Here is a 13,654-nt window from a genome sequence, read left to right on the forward strand (position 1 = left end):
ATTCAAATATAAATTTTCCACCAATGCGCACGGTAGCATTATTCACAATAGCCAAAACATGAAACTAACCTAAATGCCTACTATAAATGAATGAGCCCTGACTGGTGTGGTTCCGTGGACTGAGCGCTGGCCTGCAAACCAAAGGGTGGCCAGTTCAATTCCCAGTCAGGGCACATGCCTGGGTTACAGGCCAGGTCCCCAGTAGGGGATGTATGAGAGGCAACCACACATTGATGTTTCTCTCCTTCTCTTTCTCCCTCCCTTACCCTCTCTCTAAAAAGAAACAAATAATTTTTAAAAAATTAAAAGTAAATAAATGAATGAATAAACAAAACCTAATATACATATGCAATGGAATATTGTTCAGTCTCATAAAAAATGTCACAACCTCAGTGAGTCAAAAAAATCATTCCAACTTAATTAAGCCAGATACAACAGAGCAAATACTATATGATTTCACTTAAATGAAGCATCAAGAGAAGTCAAATTCACTGAAACAGAATGTAATATAGTGGCTGTCAGGGACTTGTGGGAGGGGAAATTGGGACTTGTTTAATAGGTGAGGAGTTTTAGTTTGTGCTGATGAAAAAGTTCTGGAAATAGATGATGAGGATGGTTGTACAATAATGTAAAATATTTAATGCTACAAAACTGTGCACTTAAAAATGGTTAAAATGTTAAATTTTATTATGTACTTTTACCACAATGAAAGACACTGAGAGAACTACTTTGCGCCCACTATTATAGGTATAATAATAAGAATTTTTTAAAGATTTTATTTTTAGAGAGAGGGGAAGGGAGGAAGAGAGGGAGAGAAACATAGATCAGTTGCCTCTCACACACCCCCAACTGGGGACCTGGCTCACAACCCAGGCATGTGCCCAATGGGGAATTGAACCTGTGACCTCTTGGTTCGCAGGCCAGCACTCAAACCACTGAGCCACACCAGCCAGGGCCATAATAAGAATTTTTAAATAGCATGTGTTGGGGAGAATGTGGAGGAATCGGAACTTTCATTTATTGCTGGTGGGATGTAAAATGGTGCAGCCACTGTAATAATTTGGCAATAACTTTGTAAGTCAAATATAGAATTACCATGTGACCCCGCAATTCCACGCCTAGATATATACTGAAAGGAACTAAAAACAGATGTTCAAACAATAAATGTACAAGAATGTTCATAGCAGCACTATACAAGTAACCAAAAGGTGGAAACATCCCAATGTCCATCAACTGATGAATGAATAAATAAAACATGCTATAGACATACAATGGAGTACTGTTCAGTCATAGAACAAAATGGAGTATTGATACATATTACAACATGGGAGAATCTTGAAAACAGTATGCTAAGAGAAGAAGCTAGAAACAAAAGGCCACATACTTTATGACTCCATTTATAGGAAAGACCTGAAATAGCCAAGTTCATAAAGACAGTATAGAAAAAGTTTTCAGATCTGGGGAAGGTGAAATGGGAGTGAATCATTAAGGAGCATGAGATGTCTGTTGGAGTCATTAAAATGTTGTGGACCTAGTTAATGGTGATTATTGTACAATGTCATAATGTTCTAAATGCTACTGTGTTGCACCCAAGAAGTGCTTAAAACGGTTAATTTTGTAACATGTGTATTCTACCCCAATTTAAAAAAATACTTATAATTAGCAATCCCACTTTAGGCTCTGCTGTATTGAAATTAAAGCACCTCTCTATATAGGGACATAGGTGTACAGTTATTTTGTGTTTATAATAGTGGAAAACTGAGAACTTGAATGCTGAACACAGGAGAATGGATGGCTATGCGTCATACCTACTATGTGCTATTTGGTGTGAAAAGATCACCTAAAATATTCTCAACTAAAATGAGCAAGTTGCAAGTAACATGTATAAAGTTATCCCATGACTGTAAAAGCAAAATAAAAATAAACACAAATAGCCCTGACTGGTGTGGCTCAGCGGCTTGAGCATCATCCCACAAACCAAAAGGTCACTGGTTAGATTCCCAGTCAGGGCACATGTCTGAGTTGCGGGCCAGTGCAGGTCCCTGGCTGGGGGCATGCAAGAGGCAACTGATGGATGTGTCTCTCTCACATGAATGTTTCTCTCCCCCTCTTTCTGCCTCCCTCCCCCCTCCTCTAAAAAATAAAATCTTTTTTAAAATAACCACAAATACTACAAAAGCCCATACAGGTCTGGGCTTTATTATCTCCCACAGAGTAGAACCTGGACTCAATACTCAAATCTACCATCTCAGAAGTCTCAAAATACTTAACCCCAGGCTCCAAGTAGAATTACCTGAGCCACTTGTTTAAACCAGCATGAACCGCAAGCCCCACTGAAGATCAACTGAACAGAATCTCTGGAAGGATGCAGATGATGCTAGTTCTTACAACCAACCAGGTGGTCACAATGACAAATTAATCAGTGAGCTGAAAACTGCTTTATTAAACATCGCTTCTCAAACTTTAATGTGCATAAAAATCACCTGGGAAGCCCACACTCAGAAATTACAGCTCCCTAGTTACTGTTAACTGGCCCCTGGCCATGTTTTCCCATAACGTCTAAATGCTATTAAGTGTGCACTGAGGTGGCTTTTCTCTTATATCATCCTTTGAAACCTGAGTACTGGCCCTGGTCCACAGTGGTCAGAGAAGTATTCACATGGTAACTGTAGGTGATCCAGGCAGGAACACTAAATTCTGAAGGCTCACATAATATTGTAGGAGCATCCATGGCTGAACCAGTATGTGTAGATGCCATTGAGTCACATCTACACATGGTGAAGTATTGAGACTCGGACCTATTCTACCAGAAGCTTACAAAATTTGAGGAGGATGAGATATTTCCCAACTCATTCTATGACTCCAAGCATTACTCTGACACCAAAACCATTACAATAAAGAAATGTACACATTAGTATCTCTCATTAACAAAACATTATCAAAAAATATTATCAAGTAAGATGCCACCCTATAAATAAGTAGATAATATAATATTGATACAACTGGTTTTTTCAGTAGGAGAATTTTATCATGTTGCTCTTATTTGGTTGTTTAGAGACTTTCCTTGGACACAGCTTGGCCAGTTACAATTAAAGTGACTTTGTTTTTTCCAGTTAGAAAAGAAACAAAAATGAATAATCCCATGACCATCTCAATAGGTGCAGGAAAAGCTTTTGATAGAATCCAACATCCATTTCTGAAGACTGAGCAAACAAGAAACAGAAAGAACACAGCAAACTAATAATAGAAGGGAACTTTATCAAACTAATATCTCTGAAAAAACCTACAGCTAACATTATATTTAATGATTAAACCATGAGTGCTCTTCTGCTATTAGGATGAAGACAAGGATTCCTCTCCACTTTTATTCAATAATGGTCTGGTGGTTCTAGTCCAAGCAATCAGGGAAGGGAAAAAAAAAAATGCACCTAGTTTGGGAAAGACAACTTTCTTCAGTCACAAATAACAAGATTATCTACATAGAAATCTTGATGGAATTTAAAAATAAAAGCTATTAAAATTAATAATCAGTTATTTCTCGTCTCATTACTATCAGTTATTTTATTTCATGCATATTAAAGCTCTGAGGTTAGGAGCAAAGACAGTCAGAATTGTTATGGTTTTCTTTTAACAAAGTGTAAGATCCCTCTTCGCTTTTCTTTTTCTGAAGTCTATTTTGCATGACATTAAACTTGACCCTCTAGCTTTTTTTTTTTTTTTTTTTTTTTTTTTTTTGGTAACAGCTCCACAATAGCATTATCAAGGTACAATCCACCCACTTAAAGTACACAATGGTTTCACTGGTTTGTAATATATCACAGTCGTGCAAATATTAATTGAATTTTTCAATAGTTTCACAACATAAAAATAAACCTTGAACCCTTTAGCTACCACGCATAGTTCCCTTGTCGCTCCCAACTCTGGGCAATCACTAACCTGCTCTCCTTCCACAAACTGACCTATTTTGGACATTTCATGTAAGTGGAATCATACAACATGTCTTCTGCTATTGTAATGGGGCACAGCCAGGCCCCCCCCCCCCCACAGAGGATATTTGTAACGGAGTCCAGAGATTGGTGTGTCCAAGAAAAATATATTCTCCCCACTCCAGGGCGGGCCCCATGGGGGATGGGAGCCTTGAGCAGGGCCATTGAGAGTCATTTTGCATGTCAATAACAGAATAGCTTCATTCCTCATATGCAAAAAAGGGTTATTTTGCATATCACCAAAGCTAATCAGGTAGGTTTAAAAGACTTAATACTCAATGTAACTGGAGAGGAAAAAGGAGAGACAGGAGCCTGCAGGAGTGACAAAGGGACACAGACTCTGGGGAACAATGTGAAGACCACGTGGGAAGAAAGAGGGGAGAAAGGACTCTTGCTAGTGGGCCAGGAGAAGGTGCCACATGGTTAGGGATTAAGAGCTGGAGAGCGTGGTGACGCAGCGAATGGTGCTGAGACCTGCAAGAGGCCTTCCTAGCCGAGCCCCGGACTTGTGTTCTTTTTTTTTCTTCTGAAGGACGGTACCCTGACTGGCCTGACTGGGCAACGGGGAAGAAGGCAGGACGGTGTGTGCTGGTGATTGTTTTGAAGGGATTTTGAGGTTTAAGGGTGACATTTAGCCATTAATGAAACCTGTATAACTTTTGAATAAATAGTTCCTTTCCTTTTCCCCAAACTCTGCCATTGAGAGCCATAATTCCAAGGGCGGCGGGCAAAGGACCCACAACCAAGGGACCCCAGGGAAAGGGGGTGTCGTTTCGGTAACAGCATCTGGGCATCCCTCGCCACGGGTCCATCTGTTCGAAAACACTATGACTGGCTTCTTATACTTGCCGTTTTCAAGGTTCATCCATACTGTGGCATCTATCAGCACTTCATTTCTGGTTTTAAAAAACTTTTTAAAGCTTAATTTACATACAGTAAATTTCACTTTTCAACGTATACTTCTGGCACTTGACAAACAACACTTTTTCTCATCCCTCACCAAAAAATAAAATCTCCCTTTATAGTCACTCTCCCTTCCCCGCACATTCCTCACTGACACCCAACACATAAACTTCTTTTTTCCCTTTTTTTGTTGTTGCTGAACACTTTATTTTTCATTTTGTTTAATTGTTCAAATACAGTTGTCTCCATTTTCCCGCCACCACTTTTCCCTGCCCCACCCACCTCCACCTCCCACCCTCAATCCTTTCCCACTTCGGCTTTGTCCATGGGTCCTTCATACATGCTCCTTGATTTGACCCCAACACAGAAACTCCTAACCACCCCGCACCTGAATCCATATGAATTCTCAATCTTGGATCCACGACAGACTCCTAGTCAATGACCACCTGCGGCCCTTCAAAAATGAACCCTGTGAGCCCTGGATTCACTGCTCCTCTTCAGGTCCACGGCCCTCAAAAGAGATTCCTCAGGCCTCCTCGCTGCGGCCCAGCCCGGAGCCCAAAACTGACCTGTCCTCCTCGACGCCGTCCAGGCCACACTACAGGCTGTCACTGCGCCGGGCACACTTCCGCTGCTCGCTCACAGCTTCCAGGGTGGCTGGGGCCCAGGCCCAGGCCCAGGCAGCTCCTCCGCAATCTCCTCACAGCGCCCTCGGCGGCGACAGAACCGCCATTGCCCCGCCCATCGCCTTCGAAGCGCAGGCGCAGTACTGGCGGCCACTAGCCAGAGGGGTCTGACCAGGAACTCGGGTTTTACAACTTGGCCGCTACCCAGCCTCTTTTTACTCTCAGACGCAGACGTTAAAAATAACTAACTAACTAACTAACTAACTAACTAACTAACTAACTAACTAACTAACTAACTAACTAACTAACTGGCGTGGCTGCTCTTGGGCTGGGGCCTTCCCAAAGGCTTAATGACGAAGCTCTCATTAGGAGGTGAGGTGTTGAGGTGTCAGAAGTCAAAGCTCAGGGACAGCTCTGGTTGGGGACCGAACACCTTTATATGGTTTACAGGCATCTCCACCCTCAGGAGAAGGGTGAGCCAGGATCACATGGGCCACGTCCTTTCTCAAAGATACCAAGCAAATAAGGAGACATGCATTCTGGGAACTCCTCTGTTAATTCAGTAAATTTTAATGCAATTTAAAAAGATGGGCGAAGCAGTGCTAAAACTATTTCTTTCCTCCGCCAGCGTTCAAGGCTGTGCCATTGGTTGAGAAGCCATGGAAACTAACCACCTGTCACCTGTCTGGCTCCAGCACCACACAGCTGAGCAGCATGCTATGCCTGACACATGGAGGTGATTCGTATTTGTTGAATGACTAAAACCCAACACGCCCTTCAGAGACCTTCCCATTAGTGTCCTCTCACAGAAACTCCCATGATCAGTGAACTCCCCTCAAATACAAACATTCATTCCCCAGACCACCTCCCCAATTACTCACCTCATTCCTCAAACCCCCAAATTAGTTGGTACCACCAAACTCTGCAATCACTGAAACACATGCTTGAGCTGATAACATTGACTTACACAGGATTGCCTAACGGCATTTAGACACCAGAATCCAAAATGGCTTGTCTTTTGCCTGTTAATTATTGCCTATCTTTGAATGTAAAATTTATAAAGACAAATTACATTGCCAACTGCCAAATCCTCATCACCTAGAACACTACATGTTAACCAGTAAATATTTGGGATCACTAAATTAATATTAAACAATAAAGTTTCCTAAATTATAATAATACATTTTCTGTTAAATATTCATTAGATGAACGCAAAGGAATAATGTTCAGAATTCATGTCTTTGAAGTGGAAACTATTTTTAAAGACTCATACAAAACAATTTTGAAAAAACAGTCTCATAGGAAACTGAGGAAAACAGTTCAGAGAAGCAAATGTGTCACAGAAATGATACTCAACACAGGAAAAATATTCCTGACCCAATGATAAATGGTTGCATATTGAAACCAAAATGCATTATTTTTACCCATAAAATTAGAAAAAAAATTAAGAGTAGTAATAGTAGAGATGTAGGAAAATATGTCTTTACATACTACTAATGGACATTTAAATTATTAGACTATCAAATAGCCATCAAAATGTCAAATGCCCATACCATCTGACCAGACAATTCTGCTTCTAGGAATTTAATCTGAAAATGAATTTACTAGGAGGAACCCTTACCTAAAGAGCCTGCTATTAACTTATTTGAGGGTTGCTGTTGAAGACACTGCCCACATTACCTATATAACAAACACCTGAAATATCAGGAAATATTTCTCTCCCTGAAAGAACCAGTCTGCTTTTTCCCTATGAAGAAAATACTTCTTCCCTAAGAAACCATAAGAATTCATAAATTGTTTTGTTACAGCTGCTTGGAATATTAGAGATAAGCATGTAGACCAACTTTGTAAGGTCTTATAACATGTGTCTCTACATGCTAACTTAAAACACTCTTTCTAGTTCTGTGACCACCATATCTCTGTTCCAAATATGCCCTGGTCTAAATCATATAATCTTAGTATTTCCCCCCTTCTTCTAATTATTTTCCATTTTTACTTTTTCACTTTATCATACAAATTGTTAAAACCACCACAAATCCATTGGGGAAGCAAGGGGTCAATCAATAAACCAACAAGCAAATAAATATTTAAATTAATAAGCCAACAAGCAACCATTCATCTGAGACTTGTTCATTTTTTCCTGTCCTCTAATAGGGGCAAGGAATTTTGGATCTGTTCTGTCAGCCCAAATCTCCAGTAAGTGGTCTTTACTTAAGAGTGTATTGGGTAAAGATGGATTCCTGGTGCTGTAACATTCTCCTCCTTACTTCACTTACCAGTTTTGTACCTAGGAAGGTGGGAGCAGTGGATTCAGGAGAAAATTCATTTTAAGAGGAACACTAAACACAGTCACATCTTCTGAGAACTCAACCAAAATTTCATGTCTGTAGACTCTGACCATTGTTGTCAGGATGAAAACCCAACAGAGGAAGCAGGAGGACCCCAGCAAGCTCAGTGACACTATAAATATCAAGAACCCCATGGAGATGCTGAGAAAACCTAAAATCAAAATTACTACACCTGAGATACTCTCAATATTCCCCTACAAAGATATCCTGGGGCTACTTCAGAGTAGATCAACTTGCTGGTTGAGATTAGTTTTACACAGGGAGTATACATTTGAATGCACAAGATTTGCAGAAAGAATGCTTGTATTTTCATTTTAGTTAGCCTATGTACTCACTAAGGGACTTCAGACAAGAACCTCTACTTCTCTGACACCCAGACTTCATAAGAGTTAAAATGGGGAAAGAGAGAGCTCACAGCTATCAAATAAGTCCCTATCACACTGCCTTAAAGTAATAACAATTCTAATAATGTGGAAGTTTAATGATGAATAAGTTAATAGACTAGCCCTGGCTGGTGTGGTTCAGCAGATTGAGCACTGGCCTGCAAACCAAGGGGTCACCAGCTCAATTCCTGGTCAGGGCACATACAAAAATCAACCAATAAATGCATAAATATGTGAAACAACAAACTGATGTCTCTCTCTCTCTCTCTTTCTCTCTCTCTCTCTCTCACTCTCTTTCTCTCTCTCTCTCTCTCTCAAATTAATCAATAACTAAAATAAAGAGTAATTTTTGTTGTTTGCTTCTGTGGGACAGCCACAGTCCTTAAGAGGCAGGAGAAGATGGAGATAATCACCAGTATATTTTGTGGAAAAGTCAGCACTAAAAATGAAGTTGTGTGAGCCTGGAGGAACCAATGAGAAGTGACAGAAAACTGAAATTTGTTGCTCTCATTTCAAAAAGAACACCTCAGTCAACACCTACACTATACGATAAGTCAATAAATGGGTTACTGATCAAAATATTAAAGATAAATTATGAAATGTTTAAAAAGCTAAATTATTTGTTGTCTTAGAATAATATTTTTTATTGAGTTACTGGGGTGAGAGATTAATAAAATTATATAGGTTTCAGGTATACAATTCTACAATACATCAACTGTATATTGTATTGTGTGTTCACCAGCCCAAATTTAATCTCCTTCCATAACTGTTTATTCCCCTTGTACCCTCTTCTACCTTCCCCAATCTTTTTTACCTCTGGTAAGGAAATATTTTAAATGAACACACAATACATTACCCATGTAGGTGAAATGTCAAATCAAATCATATTAAACTTATGACCAAATTCTCATTAAAGAACCCCCCCTCACACACACACACGCACGCACACAACTTTTTTCTAGCACAAAGCTCTCTTCCATAACATCATGATGAACCTCATGAACTCCCGTTGGAAGGATCTTAAAGTAAAAAGCACCTAAGTACTTTGACCTCTCCACTTCCCTTTGCTGGATCATGAAGTACATGCTGGGTACATGAAGGTGAATTTTATTTTCCTTACATATGTGTTGCTTGTTTCTGGGAAATGGAGTAGAAAAACATCAGAAAGAAATGGGATTTTGGATGTTCTGCTTCTGGTCATAAGACATTCACAGGATCACTGTCTGCAGCATTATTAGTATTCCATGTCCTGGGCTAGTAGCACCATGGTCTTCATCCTGTACAGACACAAGCAGAGGGTCTGACACATTCACAGGAATAATGTCTCCCCCAGATTCTCCTCCGCTGAGTCCAGAGCCACCCAGAGCACCCTTGTCCTGGTGAGCACCTTTGTGTTTTCTCATACCCGCTCTTCCACCTCTCACATCTGTATTTCTCTTTTCTATAATCCCAGTTTTTGGTTGGTGGGCACTGCTGCCCTAAATTCTGTGTGTCCTCCAAATGTCAGCCCCTTTCTGCTCATGATTTGTGAATCCAGTCTCCAGGCTCTGCCTTGTGTGGATAAAGAATACAAAACCCCTAATCTTATCGGAAACAAGTATATTCTATGTTTTTTCACAATGTTTGGTTATTCATTCACTCATCCTTCTTAAAAAATCAATACAGAATCTTAAGAAGAAGTTATATGTCTTTCCTAAAGTAGACCCTAATGGGTACTGGGGTATTGCCAATGCTTGAATGTACAAACTACATGTGCATAGAAGAGGTGAATGAAGAAGGTTACCCTCATTCTGATACAAAGTATTCTCTTGATAGAAGTCTTAATCAAATATTTCTTGAGGTAAATTAAAAGGATTTGGTTCCAGTCCTTTGTCAGACTAATCAGTGTTTGAACAAATGATGTTTTTGTGGAAAAACTGTGCCAGGAGCTGATACAGTCAAGAAACGTGTTGAGCACTGGCCAGGTAGCTCAGTTGTTTAGAAGGTCATCCCGATATGCCAAGGGTGTGGGTTCAATCCCCAGTCAAGGCACATACAAAAAGCAACCAATAAACTCATAAATAAGTGGAAAAACAAATCCATGTTTCTCTGTTTCTCTCTATCCCCTTCCTCTCTCTCTAAAACTCAATGAATAAAAATCTAAAAATAATAAAATGTGCTAGGTAGGTAATGTTGGAAGACCATTCTCTGTGGGTTTCTGAGGTACACAGGTTTCATGGAGAGAGGTATTTGGGACTGTGTTCCCTGAGATGTTTGTGTAAAACAGAACCTTGGAAGATAGGGACAGTGTCACCCTCTGGAACAGTGGACAGCCTTATTTTCTATACAGATAAATAAAAAGAGTGTCTCAAAAAGTGGAACAGGTTTGCTAGCAGCCAACTTTTACAAATTGGGTTTTCCTTTACACAGGCTTTCTCATGAATGATGCAAACCCACCGCATGCTAACGTTCACCTGGGCCTTTCTCCACCACCTGAATTGGAACTGAGAGTGAGGGCAGCAAGGGAACTTGAGATCAGCAGGTTCATTCTCCCTGCTGTGCCGTGAATAATAAAATCTTTTGTTTTTAACCTAGGAATCGTCTATCTTCTGCCAGTATCTCTAAGTATTGAGGATGAAGTCACACATTCACAGTTCCTGTAATAACCACAGGTGTGCTTCAGAACAGAATAGATGACAGGTGGGTAGGCAGGTAAATAGGTAGAAAGATAGAACTATATTCTCTTAAAATTTAGGTTACACTAAAGCATAACCTCACCTACCCTCTGAATCACAATAAATTTGGGTATTCAGATTAGGGTGTAGACTTGAGAGAGCCAACTGATCCATGTCAAAATGAAGAAAAATGTAATTTATTTGGGTAGGTCCCTGTCATGGGAGAGAAAAGAGCAGGACTAGAAGGTGGGGCATTGCATAGGTAGATGGGTTTTAAGATGCCTCACAGGCAGAGCATCCCTCAGGGACTTGGAAAGCAAAACAATTATTATAAAAGGATATTATTTGTTTGCCCTAGAGTGCCCTGGTACCTCTGTCTTGGTCATTCTTACAATATCTTCCAAAAAGGCCACAGGTGACCCTGGAATTTTTCTGTAAAAGTAAATTATTTGGAGAATATTCCCTGAAGCTTGAGTTTTGTGTCTGCACTTATAGTTAATGGCCTGACCCCCAAACAATCATAAATATTAAACCTTACATCCATCAGTGACCTCTCTGAGCTCCTATAACTCTGAACAACTCCATCTCATCTTAATATCTCATTCTTGATTCTACAACCTCAAAGCTCCCCATCACTAACCCCACAGCATTCCTGATTAGTGACCTCACAAACCCTCAACACTGATCCCAAGGCCTCCAGCTTTGAACCCACAGAGTCACCATGCCACGGCTGTTCTTACTTTCCCATCACGGACCTATAGATTTAATGATTAACAACTTCACAGATTCCCTTAATCACTGATTCCACAGATTCCCTGCTTACTGACTACATACACTGCCCATCAACACAGTACGACCCCTTCATTGACTCCCAAGACCCACGCGGCTGACACCAACAGATCTCATCACTGACATCCAACACTGAACCCCACAAAACTTCTCCTCTTACCCTGTCTCTTCATGACTTCACTCTGCCAGCCACAGGCTGTGTGGGTCGTCTGGCAACCTCCCAGCTCCTCCACTGCACAGACTCAGTAGCACCTCTCAGCAAGTAACTACCAGTCACATGAAGAACCTCCAGGGACTCAGATTCCGGACATTGAGCTTTTGGGGGAAAAGAAAGAGGGCACCTGTAGGGCAGTTGTTTTTATAGGTGTGCAGTAGAAAGCAGCCTCTCCCTCTGAACTTCTCAGCTGTGACATGACAGCTCCATCTTCTCAAGGGCCAGCCACAGGGTGGCCCACGCGCCAACTCTGAGAACGCCATGCCATCTTTCTTTCCCTTGGGGGAAAATGGGACTAAGACTAAAGTCCACAGCAGCCACTGAGTCCCCTTTCATGCATGTGGGCACAGCCATCTTGAAGGAGGTGTAAGAGTCCTCATGATGGAGAACTTTTATCCTTGGCAGGGGGCCAAAATTGGGAATATTTTGGGGTGGAGAAAGCTTTAGGGAACAGTACAGACTTTGGAGGAGGGGGGATGGTACAGAGGGGCAGGGGTTGGGGGAAGCAAGGTGACACAGGCTGTGTAGGGGTACTGGTTGGACCTGGACCAAGAAAGTTCAGGTGATTCCACAGCTACTGGTATACAGCTGTTCTCATATTGACGGTTTCAGCATTCCTCTGTGGGAAAGAAACTGTTACAGGATTAAACGCCTCTTTCCTAGCAAAACAGGAAACAGGCATATATGTGACAAACACAAAATATATTCTATAGTTATGTGGGATTAAGGTCATTCATTCTGAAACAAAGATTTGTTAAGTCTCTTGGACTAGGGTGATAAAATGAAATTGACTATTAAAAAAAGATGAGGTAAGCAGACCACCTCATCCCCCTTAGACTGTGGGAAGGACAGAGTCAATGTTGGGGGGCAGGGCCTGTTGAGCAGGCAGCCTTTCACATCTACAAGATCAAGAAACCCCAGCATCAGTAGCCCAAACAGCAGTGTAGATCGAGAGGATAATTTTTTTCTGTTCTATTCTGTGACTCCCACATATCAGACTAACAAGCTCCCTAAGACAAACCCGCTCCCTTAGTGACCTGGAAAGCAAATTCTTCTCCAGTGAAGCCTCCAAATAAGAATACAGTCTGCCTGACATCATATTTATGGTTTGCAAGACTGAAAGCAGAGGACCCAGGTACACACACTGTGTCTGGACTTCTGACCTACAGAAACTAATAAATATGTGTAGTTCTAAACCACTAAGTTTGCGGAAATTTGTTACACAGCAATGAAAAACAAATTCACTGACTGACACAGAAAATTTTAAATATCAACACTAGTTAGAAGCAGCTAAATCAGTGCATGGAGAAAAATTTATATCATGGTATATGCTCTATGCTTTCAGGCACATTAATTCCTTTGAAAAGCCTTGGTCAAAGTACATAGCTAAGGGAGAAAGCACTATTAAAACAAAAAATTTGCTCATGTCACTTACTCTTTAGCCAAAATTATTTGCAAATAATAAAACTGCTCAACTAGAAAATGTAAAATAATCACTTTCAGTAATACCAAGAGCAATGCAATTGCTCTATTAGATTACAAAATTTAGAAGCAGGATTTTTTTAAAGATTTTATTTATTTATTTTTAGACAGAGGGGAAAGGAGGGAGAGAAACATCAATGTGTGGTTACCTCTCATATGCCCCATACTGGGGACCTGGCCTGCAACCCAGGCATATGCCCTGACTGGGACTCAAACCAGTAGCCCTTTGGTTTGCAGGCCAGTGCTCAATCCACTGAGTCATACCAGCC

General features: G+C 40.8%; 1 non-coding gene across 1 annotated transcript; it reads left to right on the forward strand.

The window, feature by feature from the left end:
* Nucleotides 1-12,469: 12,469 nt before the first annotated feature.
* On the forward strand, nucleotides 12,470-12,602 carry LOC129081627 (small nucleolar RNA SNORA41). Its single transcript, XR_008530324.1, has one exon. It is a non-coding gene; the product is annotated as a small nucleolar RNA SNORA41 (small nucleolar RNA).
* Nucleotides 12,603-13,654: the final 1,052 nt, after the last annotated feature.

The sequence above is a fragment of the Pteronotus mesoamericanus genome, unplaced genomic scaffold (genome assembly GCF_021234165.1).
Source record: "Pteronotus mesoamericanus isolate MK-2021 breed Mesoamerican mustached bat unplaced genomic scaffold, CSHL_Meso_final scaffold_1135, whole genome shotgun sequence".
Lineage (NCBI taxonomy): Eukaryota > Metazoa > Chordata > Mammalia > Chiroptera > Mormoopidae > Pteronotus > Pteronotus mesoamericanus.